This window comes from Schistocerca cancellata, chromosome 9 (assembly GCF_023864275.1).
Source record: "Schistocerca cancellata isolate TAMUIC-IGC-003103 chromosome 9, iqSchCanc2.1, whole genome shotgun sequence".
Classification (NCBI taxonomy): domain Eukaryota; kingdom Metazoa; phylum Arthropoda; class Insecta; order Orthoptera; family Acrididae; genus Schistocerca; species Schistocerca cancellata.
Window position 1 is genome coordinate 193,503,980 of NC_064634.1, and position 24,121 is coordinate 193,528,100.

General features: G+C 42.1%; 1 protein-coding gene across 1 annotated transcript in view; it reads right to left on the reverse strand.

Annotated features, from left to right (window-relative positions):
* The window catches only part of LOC126100494 (retinoblastoma-binding protein 5 homolog), a 94,472-nt gene that overhangs the window by 64,506 nt on the left and 5,845 nt on the right, over positions 1–24,121 (reverse strand). The window lies entirely within an intron of this gene.

The following is a 24,121-nucleotide window of genomic DNA, read 5'->3' on the forward strand; positions in this document are numbered from 1 at the left end:
ACATTCCTGGGGTCAGATACATCACATGATCACACTGACAGAACCACAGGCACATAGACACAGGCAACAGAGCATGCACAATGTCGGCACTAGTACAGTGTATATCCACCTTTCGCAGCAATGCAGGCTGCTATTCTCCCATGGAGACGATCGTAGAGATGCTGGATGTAGTCCTGTGGAACGGCTTGCCATGCCATTTCCACCTGGCGCCTCAGTTGGACCAGCGTTCGTGCAGACCGCGTGAGACGACGCTTCATCCAGTCCCAAACATGCTCAATGGGGGACAGATCCGGAGATCTTGCTGGCCAGGGTAGTTGACTTACACCTTCTAGAGCACGTTGGGTGGCACGGGATACATGCGGACGTGCATTGTCCTGTTGGAACAGCAAGTTCCCTTGCCGGTCTAGGAATGGTAGAACGATGGGTTCGATGACGGTTTGGATGTACCGTGCACTATTCAGTGTCCCCTCGACGATCACCAGTGGTGTACGGCCAGTGCAGGAGATCGCTCCCCACACCATGATGCCGGGTGTTGGCCCTGTGTGCCTCGGTCGTATGCAGTCCTGATTGTGGCGCTCACCTGCACGGCGCCAAACACGCATACGACCATCATTGGCACCAAGGCAGAAGCGACTCTCATCGCTGAAGACGACACGTCTCCATTCGTCCCTCCATTCACGCCTGTCGCGACACCACTGGAGGCGGGCTGCACGATGTTGGGGTGTGAGCGGAAGACGGCCTAACGGTGTGCGGGACCGTAGCCCAGCTTCATGGAGACGGTTGCGAATGGTCCTCGCCGATACGCCAGGAGCAACAGTGTCCCTAATTTGCTGGGAAGTGGCGGTGCGGTCCCCTACGGCACTGCGTAGGATCCTACTGTCTTGGCGTGCATCCGTGCATCGCTGCGGTCCGGTCCCAGGTCGACGGGCACGTGCACCTTCCGCCGACCACTGGCGACAACATCGATGTACTGTGGAGACCTCACGCCCCACGTGTTGAGCAATTCGGCGGTACGTCCACCCGGCCTCCCGCATGCCCACTATACGCCCTCGCTCAAAGTCCGTCAACTGCACATACGGTTCACGTCCACGCTGTCGCGGCATGCTACCAGTGTTAAAGACTGCGATGGAGCTCCGTATGCCACGGCAAACTGGCTGACACTGACGGCGGCGGTGCATATATGCTGCGCAGCTAGCGCCATTTGACGGCCAACACCGCGGTTCCTGGTGTGTCCGCTGTGCCGTGCGTGTGATCATTGCTTGTACAGCCCTCTCGCAGTGTCTGGAGCAAGTATGGTGGGTCTGACACACCGGTGTCAATGTGTTCTTTTTTCCATTTCCAGGAGTGTAATTTATTGCTTTAATAGTGCTTAAATCTAAACTCAACTGTGGTTACAAATAGACTAATAAGTTTGCAACTGAATTTTAAGCTCATTTTTATTTACCAAAGAAAGTACAAGCAATTATCTAATTTATAATCATGTCAGTGTACCAAAATTTCATGTCCATGGACCTATACTGTCACATCTGTGGACATGGACAATCTTTACAATTTTTTCTGCCACAATATGTTTTATTGTACTGGGAAAATTACGCAGTTTCATAACAAGTATTATTGTAGCATTTTTAAGAAAATAAACATGTTTAATACATTTCATTTTTTAAAAATTGTTTTGCCAAAAGATTGCTTTTTGTGGGAACAACCGATACTCACCACCTTGAGACATAATTGCAAAAAACAGAGAAATATTTGTGACAGTGAAAATAATACATTTAGTTGCTGCCCATTTCACTTGCAGCAATTTAATCTGTGGTATTTGGTCCCAACCTAACCACAACATCGCAATTAATGACATGTTAAGGAAAAAACAATCAAATATTTATGACAACAGCTAAGAAGAAAATTGTTTCTACTTCGGAACTAGAAATTTGTTTTCTCCTCTTTCATTGGTTACTTGAAAATATCATCCTATTGGCTACAGGAAACATGTTTTACCTACCTTTGAGCAGCAGACAAACACTGCCATGACTATAACTGGCCCTGACTTGAACTGTTACAGTAGGCTTTCATTTCTTTTTCTGCATCTGGTACAGCCCAGAACCTGCATGCATGTGCAGGCAACCTAACGTTTCTCTACCATGTGTAGTGGTTCATGTCACACGAGAGTAAAAGATGCGTGGCCGAACAAGATATTATTTGTAGCGTATGCGTGCAACTGACTGCGAGAAAGCAGCACTATCGCTGACACTCTCTCTATTCCTTGAACTAAGATAGCTTTGGTTTGATGTTAATTATTGTGAAAAGATATAGTCTAGCTTCTGATTTTAATGAATATGGACAAATGTATTACTACTTAAGACAGAAGGCAGTGTTGCGAGACTGCCATCTTTAATTGAAAGGCGTTTTATGATTTCAGGTGAGAATAATAAGCCAATATACTAATTCTCAGCAGCATAAACAAGGAGTGCATTACATAAATTATTCTCCATCTTATGGTTTCACATTTTAAAATATTTGTGGATGCTTACGAGACATTTCTTTGGACTCTAGAAGCTCCAACTTGCAAGCTCTATACAATCATTAACTTTTAAACAAATCCTCTTTGACAGACAGGCTTCCATAGAAAGGAGAATTGGTTGATTGACTGATTAATTGAGAGGGGTTATGGGACCAAATGGCGAGGTCATCAGTCCCGCAATTCTGAAGTTAGTCACAGAAGAAAGAGGGTCCACTAACAGTGAACATATCCAGTCAGGGGAGTCAAATTATAAAATAATAAACATTAAAGACACACAGTAAAGGCATAAAAGGTGAGACCAAATCTAAAAACTGGAAAAGAAGGGGTCACAGACCGAGAAGACTGCAAAAGAAGTTCCAACCACAACCAACCTGCCCCTGCTCCAAGACTAATGTAGAATCTTATATCTGGAAATAAAAACCACTTTCACAGAGGAAACTGAAGACCAGTTCAACCATCCGTGAATTGTCTGCTAATATTAAATTTAAGGGATCTGGAAGATGATACTTAGCATGAAGGGACAAATGAAGGGGACATTCCACCAATATGTAAGATATCGTCAGCCTGGCTCCACAACCACACTGTGCGGGTGGGTTGTTACATAGGAGGAAACAATGGGTGAGCCAGGTATGGTCAATGTGTAAACGGCATAAAACAGTGGACTCCTTCCGAGAGGAGCAGAAGTATGAGTGCCAAACTGCAGTAGACTCCTTGATCGTGTGGAGTTTATTACTATGAGCAGTAGTGCTCTAGATTGCATTCCTCTTTTGGGCAAAGAGGGATTTGACATAGATCTGCATATCAGCATCATGAAAGGAAATGGAGTTAAGTATCTGCTTCTCTAGCCAAATGGTCAGATAGTTCTTTCCCTGGGATGCCTACACAACTAAACAGGCGGCACGCTCAAGGGCAGAGAGGTCATGGATAGCACAGACCAAAGGGTGACGAGAGGAGCATGTCCCTGCTGTGAACACACTACATTATCCCAGCAATAAATGGTGTTCGAAACCAGTCCTAATCCGTGGTCTAGGCACCATCCAATGGGGTCGCAGTACGGGAGGAAAGACATGGGGTGCAGTCCAGTGAGTGGAGATCCGACAGGGGGAAGTGAGACACAGGCCAACCGGCAATCCCACCCATGGGCGGGTGTTAGGAGGGAGACATCCGTGGTTGGCAAAGAGCACAGGGTACACAGGATGGTCAGGGAATTGGCGAATGGTGATTGTGTAAGAAACAAGGAGTTGGCTCCGTCGCATGTGTAGAGGGGAAATCCCCGCTTCGGTGAAGAGACTATCAACAGGACTAATGTGAAACACCAATAGCCAGATGCACCCCACAATGATGGACAGGGTCAAGCAGTTTCAAAGTGGAAGGAGTTGCTGAGCCATAAACCTGACTACCATAATCTAGTCTGGGCTAAATGTAGTCTACAGGTGGCGAATGCGGGGCAGCCCTGTCAGCTTGTTATAAAAAATAAGGCCCAAGAAACAGGACTGTGCTACAACATCTAGGAGGTGATGGCCTAAATAAAGTTCTGGACTGGGGTGTACTGTAGGTCAACGACAAAAATGCATAACCCGCATTCTGGACGGAGAAAGCTGAAATCCATGGGAGGTGGCCCAAGCAGAGGCCCATTGGATGCTGCCTTGGAGCTGGCACTAAGCAGATGCTACTGAGTAGGAGCTGCACCAGATGCAAAAATCGTCAACGTGCAACACCGGGGTAACCAGAGGCCCACAACTGATGACAATGAGGAAGTGTGTGACACTTAGCACAGAACCCTGTGGGATATCGTTCTCCTGAGGGCTGCTGAGGGAAGTGCCAACTTGAACATGGAAGAGCCGGTCCAACTTGAACATGGAAGAGCGTGAGATAAAAACTCGCACAGATAAAAATCGGAAGAGGATCGTGGAAGCACCAGTCATGGAGGGTTACTAAAGTGTGATGGCACCAAGCCATGTTGTACGCCTTAAGTACGTCAAAGAAGAGCTAGACAAGGTGCTGGCAGTGTGTAAAGGCCTGTCAGATGGCTGATTCCAATCTGAGTAAATGGTCAGTTGGAGAGGGTCCTGTCCAGAAGCCACACTGATACGAGGACAAAAGGCTCCAAGATTTGACTACCCAACATAATCTGAAGCTGACTATCCTCTCAAGCAGTTTACAAAGTACATTCGTCGGGCTAATTGGGTGGTAGTTATCAAGAGACTTTGGGTTCTTCCTGGTGTTAAGGATGGGGATAACTACACTGTCTTGCCATTGTGATGGAAAAGCACCCCAGAGCCAAAAGTGGTTGAAGACCCAGAGGAGATGCTGCCCTGGGGTACGCCCAGGTGTTGGAACATCTGGTTGTGGATGGAATACGGGCTTGGGGCCGTGTCTTTGGAAGAGGTAAGAGCCTGCAACAATTCCCATTCAGTGAAGGACACATTATAGGGCTCAGGGTAGTGCAGAACGAAGCAGAGTGGGGTCTGTTCAACTCTGTGTTTCTGCCAGAGAAAGGTAGTAGGATAGGGAAAGGACGCCGATGCTGTCGCAAAGTGTGTTGCAAGGTGTTCCGTGAGGACCAATGGATCAGTGCACAGAGCAACCTGGAGGTTAAGACCCTGGACAATTGACTGTCGCTGACGACCCAGAAGGCCATGGAGCTTGGACCAAACTTGCGATGAAGAGGCATACGTCCCCAGGGAGAAAACATGGTGCTCCCAGCATTCCTATTTACTCCGTTTAATAAGGTTATGAGCCTTAGCATGGAGACGCTTAAAAGTGGGGTGGTTGGTCTGTGAAGGATTTTGCTTAAATTGTTGCAGAACCCATTGGCAGTCCTGGACAGCAACAGGACAGCAGTGCCGGCAGCATGAAGAATAGTGGCAGACACCTTGTATGACTACATCAATGGATTTTGAGAAGGAGCTGTTGAAGTGCACAGCAGACAATTACAAAAGGCCAACTGGCCCTGTGGGATGCCCATAGGGACCTGTCTGCCTGGCGACAGCAGGGGAATGATAGAATGACCGGAAAGTGGCCACTGCCACAAAGGTCATCATGGGTTGACCAATGCAGGGAAGCCATGAGGGCAGGGGAGTCATGAGATCGATAGCAGAGAAGGTGCCATGAGCGGCACTGAAGTGGGTAGGGGAACCATCATTGAGGAGACACGAGGTCCGTGATAAGTTGGTCAATTAGGAGACCCCTATCCATTGAAGTGACACTCCCCCACAGTGCGTAGTGGGCATTGAAGCCCCCAAGGAAAAGACATGGGGGCAGGAGTTGCTGGATTAAGGTAGACAGTTCAGCGTAAGGAAGTGGCCTACCTGGAGGGAGGTAGACAGTGCAAATGGTGATTGCCAGATTCGTTTGCTTCCAAGTTGATGCACAGGGGGATCCATTCACTATGACATTGGAACCAACCAAAGTGCAGACCCCACCAGATGCTACCCTGAGTCTGGCACGGTTCCGAACAGAATGCCCGATAACCACAAAATACTGAAGAGTGGTCATCACAGAAATGCGTTTCTTGAAGAGCAAGACAGAACGCAGAATAAGAGAAGACAAGACGTTGCATTTCTGGTGGCTGACGATACTATCCATTGCAATTCCACTGGATGATTGTGTGGCGAGAGTCCAAGTTAGACATAAAGAAGCCAAGGAGGAGGTTATGTCCCTCGATCAGTAGTTGTTGCTAACATGGATGGGATGACTTCCATAAATAAAATGTCAATGTCAGAATGCGACGGGGACATGCTACCTCCAGGGGCACCTAGTCTTGGGACTTATGTTTCTTCTTTTTCTTCTTCTCTTTCGGAGGTGGAGGGGGGCAAGGCACAGAGGGAGTACAGGTGTCTGCAAGATCTGGAACCGAAAGAGAGCGGGTGACCTTGAGGCGCACAGACGGTGTGTCTTGTGGCCGAGTGGTGGAAGGAGTCTTCCGGCCTGAGAGACACTGGGGAGAGGGGTCCCAAGAGCAAGCCCAATCACCGGCAGGTGCTGAAGAAGGAGGGCACTTCTTTAGCCAGGGAGGGCAGTGGCGGATTCATATGAGGGGGTGTGTGGGACACGCCCACCCCCCTTGCAAGGCCACCTGCATTGTCACCTGCACTGCCCCCGCCAGTCAGCCCGCACGCTATTCGTTTGTTTCTTTTGGCAGTAGACTTCGAGTGAATAGAGTTATCAAGTAGTTATACTTTCCTATGTAGCATGCACGTCCATGTCATCGTATTTTATACATTTCTGTCTGGCACACTCACCCTGACACTGATTGATTGTGTGTGTGTGCCTTTTTTTTTTTTAAATCAGTCCTCTGACTGGTTTGATGGGGCCTGCCACGAATTCCTCTCCTGTGCTAACTTCATCTCAGAGTAGCACTTGCAAACCTCTACATCCTCAATTATTTGCTGGATGTATTCCAGTCTCTGTCTCCCTCTACAGTTTTTGCCCTCTACAGCTCACTCTAGTATCATGGAAGTCATTCTCTGATGTCTTAACAGATGACTTACCATCCTGTCCCTTCTCCTTAACAGTGTTTTCCACATATTCCTTTCCTCTCCAATTCTGCACAGAGCCTCCTCATTCCTTACCTTATCAGTCCACCTAATTTTCAATATTCGTCTGTAGCACCACACCTCAAATGCTTCGAATTCTCTTCTGTTCCAGTTTTCCCACAGTCCATGTTTCACTACTAAACAATGCTGTACTCCAGATGTACATTCTCAGAAATTTCTTCCTCAAATTAAGGCCGATATTTATTATTAGTAGACTTCTCTTGGCCAGGAATGCCCTTTTTGCCATTGCTAGTCTGCTTTTGATGTCCTCCTTGCTCCACCTGTCATTTCTTATTTTGTTCCCTAGGTAGCAGAATTCCTTAACTTCATCTACTTCGTGACCATCAACCCTGATGTTAAGTTTCTCACTGTTCTCATTTCTACTACTTCTCATTACCTTTGCTTTTCTTTGATTTACTCCCAATCCATATTCTGTACTCATTAGACTGTTCATTCTGTTCAGCAGATCATGTAATTCTTCTTCACTTTAATTCAGGATAGCAATGTCATCAGCAAATCATATTATTGATATCCTTTCACCTTGAATTTTAATTCCTTTCCTGAACCTTTCTTTTATTTCCATCATTGCTTCCTTGACATACAGAGTGAACAGTAGGGGCAAAAGGCTACATTCTTGTCTTACACCCTTTTTAATACGAGCACTTCGTTCTTGGTTGTCGACTCTTACTATTCCCTCTTGGCTGTTGTACATATTGTATATGACCCATATCTCCCTATAGCTTACCCTTACTGTTTTCAGAATTTCGAACATCTTGCACCATTTTATGTTGTCGAATGCTTTTCCCAGGTCAACAAATCCTATGAACATGTCTTTATTTTTCTTTAGTCTTGCTTCCATTATTACCCGTAACATCAGAATTGCCTCTCTCGTGCCTTTACCTCTCCTAAAGCCAAACTGATCATCATCTAGTGAATCCTCAATTTTCTTTTCCATTCTTCTGTATATTATCCTTGCAAGCAACTAGGATGCATGAGCTGTTAAGCTGATTGTGCGATAATTCTTGCACTTGTCAGCTCTTGCCATCTTCGGAATTGTGTGGATGATACTTTTACAAAAGTCAGACGGTATGTCGCCAGACTCATACATTCTACACACCAAAGGGAATAGTTGTTTTGTTGACACTTCCCCCAATGGTTTTATAAATTCTGATAGAATGTTATCTATCCCTTCTGCCTTATTTGATCTGAAGTCCTCCAAAGATCTTTTAAATTCTGATTCTAATACTGGATCCCCTATCTCTTCTAAATTGACTCCTGTTTCTTCTTCTTCACATCAGACAAATCTTCCTCCATATAGAGGCTTTCAATGTATTCTTTCCACCTATCCACTCTCTCCTCTGCATTTAACAGTGGAATTCTCATTGCACTCTCAATGTTATCACCCTTGCTTTTAATGTCACTGAAGGTTGTTTTGACTTTGCTGAATACTAAGTCTGTCCTCCCGACAATCATTTCTTTCTCAATGTCTTCACATTTTTCCTGCAACCATTTCGTCTTTGCTTCCCTCCACTTCCTATTTATTTCATTCCTCAGAGATTTGTATTTCTCTATTCCTGAGTTTTATGGAATTTTTTTGTATTTCCTCCTTTCATCAGTCAGCTGAAGTATTTCTTCTGTTACACTTTTTTTTTTGAGATGTCCATTCCTCTTCAACTGTACTGCCTACTGAGATATTCATTATTGCTGTATCTATAGCCGTAGAGAAGTTCAACCATACCTCATCATTCCTTAGCACTCGTGTATCCCACTTCTTTGCGTACTGATTCTTTCCGACTAATGTCTTAAATTTCAGCCTACTCTTCATCACTACTATACTGTGATCTGAGTCTATATCTGCTCCTGGGTATGCCTTACAATCCAGTATCTGATTTCGGAATCTCTGTCTGACCAGGATATAATTTAAGTGAAATATTCCCGTATCACCCGGCTGTTTCCAAATATACCTCCTTCTCTTGTGATTCTTGAACAGAGTGTTCGCTATTACTAGCTGAAACTTGTTACAGAACTCAATTAGTCTTTCTCCTCTCTCATACCTTGTCCCAAGCCCTTATTCTACTGTAACCTTTTCTTCGACTCCTTCTGCAACAATGCATTCCAGTCCCCCATGATTATTAGATTTTCATCCCCCTTTACATACTGTATTACCCTTTCAATATCCTCATACACTTTCTCTATCTCTTCAAATTCAGCTTGCGACATCGGCATGTATACCTGAACTATCGCTGTAGGTGTTGGTTTGCTGTCAATTCTGATAAGAACAACCCTGTTACTGGTAACACACACTTTGCCCTACCTTCCTATTCATAACAAATCCTACTCCAGCTATACCATTTTGTGCAGCTGTTGATGTTACCCTATACTCATCTGACCAGAAATCCTTCTCTTCTTCCCACTTCACTTCACTGACCCCTACTAAATGTAGATTGAGCCTTTGCATTCCCTTTTTCAGATTTTCTAGTTTCCCTACCACATTCAAGCTTCTGACATTCCATGACCCAACTCTTTTACTCATGGTAACCAACCCCCTTGGTAGTCCCCTCCCAGAGATCCAAATGGGGGACCATTCCGGAATCCTTTGCCAATGGAGAGATCATCATGACACTTCTTCAATTACAGACCACATGTCCTGTGGACACATGTTACATGTCTTTAATGCAGTGGTTTCCATTGCCTTCTGTATCCTCATGCCGTTAATCATTGCTGATTCTTCCGCCTTTAGGGGCAGTTTCCCATCCCTAAGACAAGAGAGTGCCCTGAACCTCTGTCTGCTCCTCCGCCCTCTTTGACAAGACCGTTGGCATAATGAGGGTGACTCCTTATGACAGAAGTCTTGTCCTATTGGCAATGTAATTAACCAATTTGGCAGGAAGAATAGGCACATAGAATTCATCTTTTAAGGAAGAGAAACGCAACTGCTACTTTTTTATATCATAAGATGGTATTTGACTTTGTACATGTGTATAAGCAGTTTAAATAAAACTTTCTTAAACTTTGCAAGTGACTTGATTATTTTTTATTACGGTAAAAGAAAAGGTAGCTCAAGATATCTTTAGTGTCCCCTACATTTATACTACACAAGCCACCCAACGGTGTGTGGCGGAGGGCACTCTACGTGCCACTGTCATTACCTCCCTTTCCTGTTCCAGCCGCGTATGGTTTGCGGGAAGAACGACTGCCAGAAAATCTCCATGCGTGTTCGAATCTCTCTAATTTTACATTTGTGATCTCCTTGGGAGGTATAAGTAGGGGGAAGCAATATATTCGATACTTCCAGAAATGCACCCTCTCGAAACCTGGACAGCAAGCTACACCGCGATGCAGAGCGCCTCTCTTGCAGAGTCTGCCACTTGAGTTTGCTAAACATCTCCATAACGCTATCACGCTTACCAAATAACCCTGTGACGAAACGTGCCGCTCTTCTTTGGATCTTCTCTATCTCCTCTGTCAGCCCGACCTGGTATGGATCCCACACTGATGAGCAATACTCAAGTATAGGTCGAAAGAGTGTTTTGTAAGCCACCTCCTTTGTTGATGGACTACATTTTCTAAGGACTCTCCCAATGAATCTCAACCTAGCACCTGCCTAACCAACAATTAATTTTATATGATCATTCCACTTCAAATCGTTCCGTACGCACACTCCCACATATTTTACAGAAGTAACTGCTACCAGTGTTTGTTCTGCTATCATATAATCATACAATAAAGGATCCTTCTTTCTATGTATTCGCACTACATTACATTTGTCTATGTTAAGGGTCAGTTGCCACTCCTTGCACCAAGTGCCTATCCGCTGCAGATCTTCCTGCATTTTGCTGCAATATTCTAATGCTGCAACTTCTCTGTATACTACAGCAATATCCGCAAAAAGCCGCATGGAACTTCCGACACTATCTACTAGGTCATTTACATATTTTGTGAAAAGCAATGGTCCCATAACACTCCCTTGTGGCACGCCAGAGGTTACTTTAACGTCTGTAGACGTCTCTCCATTGAGAACAACATGCTGTGTTCTGTTTGCTAAAAACTCTTCAATCCAGCCACACAGCTGGTCTGATATTCTGTAGGCTCTTACTTTGTTTATCAGGCGACAGTGCGGAACCGTATCGAACGCCTTCCGGAAGTCAAGGAAAATAGCATCTACCTGGGAGTCTGTATTGAATATTTTCTGGGTCTCATGAACAAATAAAGTGAGTTGGGTCTTACACGATCGCTGTTTTTTGGAATCTGTGTTGATTCCTACAGAGTAGATTCTGGGTTTCCAGAAATGACATGATACGCAAGCAAAAAACATGTTCTAAAATTCTACAACAGATCGATTTCAGAGATATAGGTCTATAGTTTTGCGCATCTGCTTGATGACCCTTCTTGAAGGCTGGGACTACCTGTGCTCTTTTCCAATCATTTGGAACCTTCTGTTCCTCTACAGACTTGCGGTACATGGCTGTTAGAAGGGAGGCAAGTTCTTTCGCATACTCTGTGTAGAATCGAATTGGTATCCTGTCAGGTCCAGTAGACTTTCATCTTGAGTGATTTCAGTTGCTTTTCTATTCCTTGGACACTTATTTCGATGTCAGCCATTTTTTCGTTTGTGCGAGGATTTAGAGAAGGAACTGCAGTGCAGTCTTCCTCTGTGAAACAGCTTCGGAAAAAGGTGTTTAGTATTTCAGCTTTACACGGGTCATCCTCTGTTTCAATGCCATCATCATCCCAGAGTGTCTGGATATGCTGTTACTGATTTAACGTAAGACCAGAACTTCCTAGGATTTTCTGTCAAGTCGGTACATAGAATTTTACTTTTGAATTCACTGAACGCTTCATGCAGAGCCCTCCTTACGCTAACTTTGACATTGTTTAGCTTCTGTTTGTCTGAGAGGTTTTGGCTGCGTTTAAACTTGCAGTGAACCTCTCTTTGCTTTCGCAGTAGTTTCCTAACTTTGTTGCTGAACCACAGTGGGTTTTTCCCGTCCCTCACAGTTTTACTTGGCACGTACCTGTCTAAAATGCATTTTACGATCACCTTGAACTTTTTCCATAAACACTCAACATTGTCAGTGTCGGAACAGAAATTTTCGTTTTGATCTGTTAGGTAGTCTGAAATCTGCCTTCTATTACTCTTGCTAAACAGATAAACCTTCCTCCCTTTTTTATATTCCTATTTACTTCCATATTCAGGGATGCTGCAACGGCCTTATGATCACTGATTCCCTGTTCTGCACTTACAGAGTCGAAAAGTTTGGGTCTGTTTGTTATCAGTAGGTCCAAGATGTTATCTCCACGAGTCAGTTCTCTGTTTAATTGCTAGAGGTAATTTTCGGATAGTGCACTCAGTATAATGTCACTCGATGCTCTGTCCCTACCACCCGTCCTAAACATCTGCGTGTCCCAGTTTATATCTGGTAAATTGAAATCTCCACCCAAGACTATAGCATGCTGAGAAAATTTATGTGAAATATATTCCAGATTTCCTCTCAGTTGTTCTGCCACTAATGCTGCTGAGTCAGGGGGTCGGTAAAAGGAGCCAATTATTAACCTAGCACGGTTGTCGAGTGTAACCTCGACCCATACTAATTCACAGGAACTATCCACTTCTATTTCACTACAGGATAAACTACTACTAACAGCGACAAACATGCCACCAATGATTGCATGCAATCTATACTTTCTAAACACCGTCTGTGTCTTTGTAAAAATTTCAGCAGAATTTATCTCTGGCTTCAGCCAGCTTTCCGTACCTATAACGATTTCAGCTTCAGTGCTTTCTATCAGTTCCGGTACTTTACCAATGCAGTTTCGACAGTTTACAATTACAGTACCGATTGCTGCTTGGTCCCCACAAGTCCTGACTTTGCCCTGCACCCTTTGAGGCTGTTGCCCTTTCTGTACTTTCCCGAGACCATCTAACCTCCTTGAGGTTTTTCTATATCCGCCACTGAGGGAGGGGGAGCATCTCCCGGATGGGATGCCATGGGAACTGCAGGGGGAGGGGGGAGGGGAGAGGTGGACGGGGCTGGGGTAAGGTAGAGGCAGGAGGAGGAAATGAAGTAACATAGGCAAAAGTTGAAGATAGTGACACTGGATGCAGTCTCTCATACGTTTGGCGAGCCTCAGCATAAGACAGGTGATCTAGGAACTTGTATTCTTGGATCTTCTTTTCTCTCTTGTAAGCTGGGCAATCTGGCAAGCGAGGGGAGTGGCAATCAGCACTACTGACACACACAGGTGGCAGAACACAGGGGCTTCTCTCATGGAGAGGGTCTCCACAGTCACCACATAGAAGGTCCGCCGTACAGTAGGAAGACATATGCCCAAAACGCAAGCACCGAAAGCACCACATGGGTGGAGGGATGTACGGCTTCACGTCGCGTCTGTAGCACATACCCTTGACCTTCTCTGGGAGGGTACCCCCTCAAAAGCCAGAATGAAGGCGCCAGTATGGGTGGGTTGTCTTTGCAACCTTTCTGCACACATCAAACAAAATGAACGTCACTCCACGCCAGATTAGCCTGGAGTTAATCATCAGTTTGCAGGATGAGGTCCCAATGAAAAATCACTCCCTGCACCATATTCAGAGATTGGTGAGGAGTAACAGACACCAGGAAATTGCCAAGATGATCACAGACATGAAGAGCTGTGGACTGGGTGGCACAAGAAGCCTTGATTAACAGTGAGCCCAACCGCATATTACTAAGAGGCTCCACTTCACCAAACTTGTCCTCAATATTTCCACGAGAAACAATGGCTTTGTGGTGGTATAACAAAAGCAGTTCATGAAGGTTACTTTTTGTCTCTGAAAGGAAATTTTCAACACAGATCTCCATACGATAAATGGGTTCAGGGCGAAATAATGACTCCTCCCATGAATCATTACATGTCAGTAAAATTACCTTTAACGTGAGAGGTGGTTACAATGGCGCCCTATGTGACAGGACATCTAGAAGTGGTACAAGAATTGAATAATTACTGAATTTTGACTTGTGGTAACTTCCTTTTCCTGAGTGACAATAAGTAATCAAGACAGAGATAAACTTGAAAGTTAAATGAAAAAGGATTAAATGAACAAGTATTAATATTTGTGTCTTAGGTTAAGTTTTTGTCATTTGTGTATGCATTACTATTATAATAGACTTACCACTGTGAAAAAGGACTTCTCACACATGCCAGATGAGTTGAAGGAGATGCGTGAAGTGTCATCTATGAATAACATACAGGAAAATGTATTGAATAATCCTTGGGAAAATGTCACCACCAGCTCAGAAAGTAACAGCAGATCTGCTTACATTCAACAAGTTGGCAGAAAATGAGCACATAATTTGGGACAAACATAGAGAGAGTAAACATAGTGAAGAAAAGCTACTAAAATATGATCAATTCCAAGCAATTTGTCCGGAAAAGAAGACAATACATCTGGTGGTGTTCATAAGGAGTTTTACTCACATTTTTACCAAGTGGTTGGAGTGAGTACTGAAAGATGCAGCATGTAGCAGAATATATGCACGGAGAAAGCAAAATGTGGTTTCTTGATGCCATAAAAATGTGCACTACGTATGAAGAGTTCACACGAGCATTCCTGTCAAAGAATTGGTCGCAGGGTGCACAAGGGAGGCTAAAAAAGGAGTATTAAACCCAGAACCATTTACAGCAACATCTGGAGGATTGCATAAATATTTCCAAAAATACCTCAACAAAGCAAAATACTAAAATACCTCAACAAAGCAAAATACTAGGATAATGTGATGAGCGAAGAAGATATCATCCAGATATTAAAATCAAAATTTACCTCTGCCATCAGAAAAAAGCTCATGGCAATCCCGGAACATGACACTGAAGAATTTTTGCCAACATTGGACACATATGACATAAACCAAGAGGACGACAAAAAGCATGCAGAGAATAATGGACAGATAACACGCAAAAAATATCAGCAGTTTTAGACAAATGATCGGCGCACAGCACGCGGCAACAAATGAGGTGGGAGTGCAGCCACGTGATTATGAATGGAAATAATCAAAGATAATACAGTTACGGGCCAAATTATTGGAAGAAGCAGGGTAGAAAGGGAAGACCTGACAGGAGATATCACCCAGGTTATGTAAGGTACGACAGTGGACATCAAACTTGGAACAATAACCAAGCAAACGTACAAGAACGAAGTACGAGAGTACCACTGAATGCGAATGCGACAGACTGGCATCAGAACACACTTGTAATAACAGAAATACGCAAAGATATAAACAGGAATACCAACAAAAATCAGAAAAATGCTTAAGGGCCTGCACCAGCTCGTGTTAGGGTCAAAAAGAATTGGAGGGGCAGTGATAGTAACTTGGCTATGCTACAATACAACAACAGGCATTTATTAAGAGATGAATTACTCTCAGAGGAGACAAGGTGTAAAGTTGAGGAGAGGCTGACTTCAGTATAAGCAATTAAGCGTGGAATTGGAAATAATGAAGTAAAGATCATTCTGGACACAAGTGAAACAGTAAAGACGGTTACAGCCAATTTGTTTGAAAAACTGAGCCAGGAATCAAAGTTTCCAGTATATCCAGTTAGTAACTGCAAACTCCAAGTCCAAGCTTATTAGGAGGTAGGCACACTTCTAACTGCCGAGGGATTAATTGTGGATTGCATCCTAAGGCTGGAGTTTTTTGGGGAAACACATGCAAACATAGCTTTTGCATGTGGTATTTTGAGAATGGAGAGTGAAGCACAAGATATTGACATACCACTTCTGTAGACAAGAAATATTCATGGGAACTATTGCGAGGGAGCTCGCATACAGCTGGTAACAAGCTACAGATCGAGCATGTGTCCAGAAGAGGAAAAGTAGCAGATGTGAATGAGTTATTTAACCAATCACAACAAAAATTAACAAATTGTCCGAGTTGAGTACTGAACAGACAGACCAACTGAACAGATTGTTGTCTAGATTTATCAATGTATTTAATGAAAGACCTGATGTGGCTATGTATGTAAATCAGACACCACAGTCATCTGTGTGTGAGCTGAGTGTGTGTGTGTGTGTGTGTGTGCGTGTGTGTGTGTGTGTGTGTGTGCTGTCTAATTCTGACGAAGGTCTTACAGGCCTAAAGCTATTATTTGTGACACGCTTATTGTTGTGCCTATCTGTGACACAGAATCTCCACTATATGGTGAGTAGCAATTTGCCTTTTCACAATACTGTTACATTCCATCCTGGATTTTCCATTGTATGAACATTGGTTTGGGTGCATGCCTATTCTAGGTCAGGAAAATTGAAGGGCACACAACATTCTGTACAATAGCATTTGCTAGGAGGGCCTTGAGCAACTGCGAAAGAGCTCATACCACCACTGAAAAAGAAGTGCTGGCAATAATACGGGCACTTAGAAAATGTCACTATTATATATACCAATCTCAGAATAAAGTATTCTGTGATTATCAGGCATTAAGTTTCCTACAAACATGCAAGTTGCTACACATGAGATTGAGTCGTTGGACAATATTTCTCCAAGAGTGCAATTTTTCCATTGAATACAGTAATGACAAAGATAACCTGATTGCAGATGCATTATCAAGGATGCCGGAAGGTTTAGAAGAGGATGTATGTGAAGGGGAAGCAGAAGACGAACTTTAGATTTTGTTAATAAAGAATACAGCACGCCGAAGATATTATTTAGATTTATGTAAGAACATGGCGGAATTACAAGAGCAGGATCTGCGTTTGAGTAAGGTCAAACCGTCAAACGGCTGCTGGAACAAAAGAGCAATGCCAATCTGGCAGAATATTTCAAGCTAGTAGATGGTGTATTGTTCACAGGGGGACTGAAAAGTCTAAAAACTGGCATGTGTGTGTGTGTGTGTGTGTGTGTGTGTGTGTGTGTGTGTGTACCCGACAATAGAGTAGAAGATCTGGTAAGGTGTACGCATTTACCAAGGGGCCACTTCAGTGCCTCTAAGTGAGCGTCGAAGAGTAAGCAATATTGCTAAATACCTAACGGTAAATGGAGAATAGCCACGATATTGAAGTCATGTGATTTATGCCACAGATCAAAGGATAATCATCAAGGTAGAAAAGGGTTGTTGAGCTCGATTATACCAGACAGGCCACTTTCTTTGGTATCAGTTGTTTGTGGCCCTCTTCCGAAATCGAGGGGTGGCTGCAAATATGTTGTTGCTTTTCTAGATGTATCCACAAAGGACGTGAAATTTTACCCAGCAAAGGCCGCAATGAGTTCAACCATAGTGAGAAAGTTACTATGGAAATACATTCTAAGTGTAAGAAAACCGTAGGCGGTGATATCTGACAATGCTTCTACCTTCGCAAGTTTTACCTGGCGGAGAGCATTGTTAGAAGCTAACATTACACTAGTCCTTACCTTGTGCTACAATCCAGAAGAGAGTCCAGTGGAGAGAATATTTAAAGAATTAAATCATATCATGCGGACATACTGTCCAGAAAAACAGTCAAGACGGATTGATTATTTGGATGTATTTGAGAGTATTGTAAGCAACTTACCGCACATGACAGCAGAATTTACACTGGCTGAATTAATGTTCAATAAGCTAGAGAAGAATGAATGGGTAACCTGTTTGTCAAGACATGCTGGAGAGAACCAAGAACTGCAATCAGAACTGTGAGATGCAATAGTGAACACTACTGAAAAGGCAAGGAAAAGGAAAATGAACTTTGACAAGAATTTAAAGAGAGTATCTGAATACAAGATCGGAAACAAAGTTTTATTGAGGACCTATCCCCAGTCTTCATTATTAAAGAAGAAAATCAGGAAGTGGCAGAGACTGTAAACAGGACCATATATAATTAGCAAAGTACCAAACCCTGGCATGTATGTATCACAGTACATAGGGTCAGAGAAAGTGAAGGAGGTGTTCCCCCACCAATATCTAAAATGCTATCATGAGTACAACTGATCAAACAACACATGAAAAAAAGGGGACACTGATGACAATATCAGTGTGAAATCTAGGTAATTAATAATAAGATAATTATTCAAAGTTAAGAATGGAGATGTTTTTTGACTGTGTCAATGAATGTGTGATTTTTCAATGAAATTTATTTAGTAGTAAGTTATTACTGGTAGTATGTATTTGAGTCTTTTCATGCGTATGGGGTCAAAGAATTAGCTAGTGATAGAGAGGTTTACTTTGAATTTTTCACTTTTCATGTTGTTATTAACAGTAATTGTTAGTTGACATTAAAATAAATTAACCTGTTGTACAGTCATGATTCAAACTAGATGGTCAGGTACTCTGACGATTTGGTTAAAAACAATAAGGTACAGATTGAGACTGCCCAAGCTTTTCCTTGGGAGTCAGGAGCTTTAATGTATACAGTATAATTACAATTACTGGAAGGGAGGAGAGCAGTAATGTGCAGGTGAGCAGTCTTGAGTCAGTATGGGTATAGCTCACTGGACATTATGCGTTAATGAAGAACAAAGGTTAGTATGTGAACATAAAACTGAAGACAATATACAAGATAGTGATCATGTGAGTAAACACTAGTGACTCAATCTGGAGCCTTAGTGTGATAATATAAATCCATTCAAGTGAACACAAGAAACTTCAATTTGAAGTATTGTGCATTCTTGGTGGATGAAACCACAATGGCAGTGAACATCATGCATTGAAGGATACAAGGAACTTCAGATGGAAGTCTTGCCAATGCTCTTAGAATAACAGAACTTTTGGAGCTACAAAAGAGTGATGGTGATTTGTTTCTTTTACTTTTTCAATAATACCATCATGGACAACAGATGCTGATGTGGCGTATTATTGTGTTCAATTCTGACGAAGATGTGATTCTGTGAATAACCAATAATATCATCATGGATGACAGTTGTTGACGTGGTGAATTATTGAGTTACTGTGAACCAAAATATGACCTTTTTGGTAGTAGCAATAACAATAGTTGATTTGGTGTGTAATGGATTGCATATAAACCCGAAGCTGCCACTGGAATCTTTCTAATTGAAAGCATTTGGATGTAAGCCATACCATATCAAAATTGCTGCACCATTACTACAGGTGTGATTAATCCTTCTTTCTGGGAAGTATAGCTTTGGTAAAAAATTAATGCCCGTGGAATTACGTTTCATGTAATCGTGATGAGGGCAGTACCTTAAGTGAACATAACTGTTTTGAGAAAAGTCTACTGTTACCCTCACATTCTATTCTCCTGCTGAGGGTTCGTACATCTTCTTGCCTCTCCAACAACCTCCCGCTCCTGTAACATCATAACTCCACCACGAAGAACCACATCTCCAACCATCTCTTCTCTAACAAGATTGTGGGGAAAAAAGGTTTCTCTTTTGTGCATTCACAAAATGAATCTCCAATTTTCAATAGTAACATTCAGATATCAAAAGTTAATTACAATCAATTAATCGTAAAATCAAAACACATCTCAGTTTTTGTACAACTGATGTATCTAAATTTTGTACAGTTCTATGAGACTTTTTAAACCTTAGAAATGTGGGCAAGGTTAAATAAATGGCTGCATAAAGTGCTTCAACATACAGAGGCAATTTATGATAGACTAAGCTTGTTCCCCAGTAGCATGCCCGCTAAGCTACTGGTCTTAAGATCATATAGTAACTGCAGACTCCCTTACAAAATAACATCTAATAGATGACAATTGTCCGATTGAGAAAATTTTCGCGTAGGAAGGGCATGGTAACAGTTCATGTCATGCGAGAGTAAAAGATACGTGGCCGAACAAGATATTATTTGAAGCGCCCTCGTGCGCAACTGACTGCGAGAGAGCAGCATTATCGCTGACGATCCCTCTATTCCTTGAAATAGGAGAGCTTTGGTTCGATGTCAACTACTGTGAAAAGATGCAGTCTAGCTTCTGATTTTAATGAGTATGGACAAATGTATTATGGCTTAAGAGAGAAAGCATTGTTGTGAAACCACCATCTTTAACTGAAAGGCATTTTCTGATTTTATGTGAGAATAAGAAGCCAATAATCCAATTTCTCAGCAGCATAAACAAGGTGTGTATTGTGTAAATTATTTTCCATCTTACGGTTTCACACTTACAATATTCGTGCATGCCTACGAGACATTTCTTTGGATTGTGGAAGCTTGAACCTGCAAACTCTATATGCTCATTAATTTAAAGACTTTCAAACAAATCCACTTCAACAAACATTTTCCCATAGAAAGGACAATTGGACCATAGTTGACATACACTAAGATTCCTACAGATTCAGCACGCAGTTTGACAGCTGGCAGAGACATCGAACACAGCTTACAGTCAGCGTGCAGTGGCAGATCTCTATTCTACCATAAACAACGCCTGAACATAAACATTGTCTAGTGAGATCTGTTTGGTTATTTATTCATTTCTGACAACTAAACTCTTTTCTTAGAGAGACTGAATACTAAAGAACTAATTCCTTGAATCCTTAATGATAATAATAATAATAATAATAATAATAATAATAATAAGACTCAAAGCAGTAATTGAATGAATAAAAATAATAAAATCAGTTCATCGAAGCTACTTTTTGTCTCTGTTAAAAGAAAAGAAAAAATTCCTTGACATCTATATTTATGTGCTGCTCCATGACTCTACTGTCAATATCTTTATTCTTGGCTTGTGTGTAACTTCTGTGTTTTTTTTCTTACAGTAAATGTGTTGTTTTTTTTCCGTATCCAGGGTGTAATTACAAAGCTAATAAAATGTTTTCTTGCCTTTAAATAATATTTTTCATCAGGTTATGGGCCCAGTACACGTGTAAAGGCAAACAACACAGTTTAATTAAAACAATATTTGAAATGAGCGTATGTCTGTAAAGAAACATGACTGCTAGCGGCGATTATAAGGTCAGCATTGATAAGCTTGAAGGACCTGATGACTGGGCCAAATGGAAATGGCATATTTCTATGGTGCTACGTTCATATGGACTAGAAGATATTATTAACGGTACACGTGAACGTGTAGAGTTGCCACAAGATGCGACAAGTGAACAAAAAGAAGCGTATGTGGAATGGCTCAAGGACGACGCAAAGGCAGCAAGTCTTATAGCAAGTGCGCTAAGTAAACCTGTTGCAGAACTCGTCTTAACATGCAAGAATGCTAAAGAAATCTGGGACAAATTACGCGCCCGATTTGAACGTAGCAGTACTCAGCGTTTGAATATGTTGATTGAAACATTTTTCTGTGTTAAACGTGATGAATCGGAAGATATTAGTGCGCATGTGGCCAAACTGCAAAAGTTATTTGTGGACCTGAATGATGAATTAGCAAAACATGAAGAAAATACGCTATCTGAAAGAATCTTAAATGGTCGAATTTTGTCTACACTGGGAAAAGACTACGACAATTTTAAGGATCTCTGGGATACGATACCGACAGAAAAGCAAAGCTTGAATTTATTGATTGAAAAACTCTGTACTATCGAACTGCGTGAACAAGATGTTAATGGAAGTGCAGCTTTTGTCGTTTCTAAAACAAGAAAACGGCAAACAAGTAATCAGCAAGTAAAGATGACGAAGTCACAATTAAAACAGAAGTTTCCGTGTAATAGATGCAAATAATTAGGTCACTGGGCAGCAGAGTGTCCACAGAACACTCGTGACACCAATAAAAGAAAAGAGAAGAAGCAAGACAGTGAACACGCTGCATTTGCTTCATACGCTATGGGTGTGTGTACCAGTAATCACAGTGACCCAAATAAATGGTATTGCGACAGTGGCGCTACAAATCATATAACTCCCAACAAACAGTATTTTGTTTCGTATAGTGAATTTGATGTTCCTCAAGTAATTTCATTGGGAAAACAAGATGTCAAAATGTGTGCGTACGGTCAAGGAACAGTTTACATCCAAATCCGACGAAACAATAAATGGTACAATGCTAGAATGGACAATGTTTTGTACGTCCCTGATGCAAGTGCTAATCTGTTCTCTGTGAGAGCCATTGCCTGCAGAGGCTACAGTACTAATTTTAGTTATAATAATGTCTGTGTTCGAAAACAAGTCAGTGGCAATATTGTTATGACAGGTTATGTGAAAAATGGACTTTATGTGTTGAACATGCGTGTTGTTAGAAATGCAAAAATGAATCGTATGAGCTTGATGACTTCATCCGAAACATTGCAAGTGTACCATGAAAGGTTTGGTCATCGGAATAAACAACATGTGAAGAATATTTTAAAAGGAATGAACATTAATGTGGAAGATGCCAAGAGTGAATTTTGTGACGGCTGTGCGGTTGGAAAGATGCATAGGCTGCCATTCAAAACACGAACAATACGCGCTACCAGTACTGGTGAATTAATCCACGCGGATGTAAATGGACCAATGAGCACGAAATCTTTTGGAGGCAAGCATTATTATGTATGTTTCAAAGACGATTTTAGTAAATTTCGTCGAATTTTCTTTTTAAGACACAAAAGTAAAGTGTGTACTGTGCTTAAGCAGTTTTTAAATGAAGCACGAACTAATGGACATGTTGTCAAACAATTTAGATGTGATGGTGGCAAAGAATTTAACAATGAGAATGTCAGTGAACTGCTTGCAGACAGGGGAATAGAGCTACTGATTCCTCCTCCTTACACTCCTGAACAAAATGGTGTGGCTAAACGGGAAAATAGGACCATTGTTGAAGCTGCCCGGTCAATGCTAAATCCGAGTAAATTACCTAAAGGCTTGTGGGCAGAGGCATGTAACACAGCAGTCTACCTAATAAATCGTACTGGAAAATCATCAGTTGAAAATAAAACCCCTTATGAACTATGGTTTAATCGACCAGTAGGACGACTTGATCATCTCAGAATTTTTGGCACAGGCTGCTATGTTCACATTAACAAACAATTCCGTTCCAAGTTTGATGATAAGGCAGTTTTTGGACGACTTGTTGGATATGTTAATGACAAAGATGGGTTCAGAGTTTGGATTCCATCTAAAAGAAAAGTGGTGTTGTCACGATGTAAAATTTAAGCCAGAAATTGTTTGTGATTTACATAGTGATCATGTTGAATTTGAAGTCCCTCGGGAAGAATTTAATGATCCGAATTCATCTAAAGATGACCAATGTAAATCTCCTAGGCTGTACACTTCTGGAGGAAGCCAAACTCAAGAAAAAATTGGCACTCTCGATTCTAGAGAAGGTCAAGAGTCGAGTGAATCTGAAGAAAATAAAGAATTAACAGAATTTCTAAAAGCAGAAGCTGCTGAATCTTCTAATGAAGAGAAACAGAAGAATAAAAGACAACGAAGAAAACCAACCTGGATGGAAAGTGGTGAATTTTGTATGACAACAAAAGTTGATGCACTTGGATACAAAGATCCAAACTGTTTTTCAGAAATATTGCAGTCAAACGAGGAGGAAGAATGGATGCAAGCTATTAGTGAAGAACTTCAATCACTTAAGGAAAACAATACCTGGGTGCTGGTTGACCATCCGAAGAATGCCAAAGTATTGCAAAACCGCTGGATTCTACGGCGAAAGGTCGCAGTCACTGGAGGTACTCGCTTTAAAGCCAGATTGGTTGCAAAAGGCTGTATTCAGAAAGCAGGAATTGATTATGACGACGCCTTTAGCCCTGTGGCATGTTGTGACACCATACGAACTCTGTTGGCTGTAGCTGCTTCAAAGAAAATGCTGCTAGAACAATTCGATGTAAAGACAGCTTTTTTGAATGGAATACTTGAAGATGAAGTATATATGGAACAACCAGAAGGTTTCGAAGATGGTACAGGCCGAGTATGTTTCTTAAAAAAAGGTCTTTATGGGTTGAAGCAAGCGCCACGTTGCTGGAACAAACGTTTTGTTGAGTTCATGAAGAAAGCTGGTTTTTCAAACAGTGATGCAGACCCATGCCTATTTTATCGTAGACAAAATGGAAATAGCCTTTATGTGGCAATCTACGTTGATGATAGCGTGATTGTCGGCAGTAACAAGAAAGAAATTGCTGTTTTTATGGATGTTTTACAACATGAATTCGAAATAACAACTGGCAGTCTTAACAATTTTCTTGGCATAAAAATAAAGCAATAAGATGGAGCAATAATGATAAGTCAAGAGAAA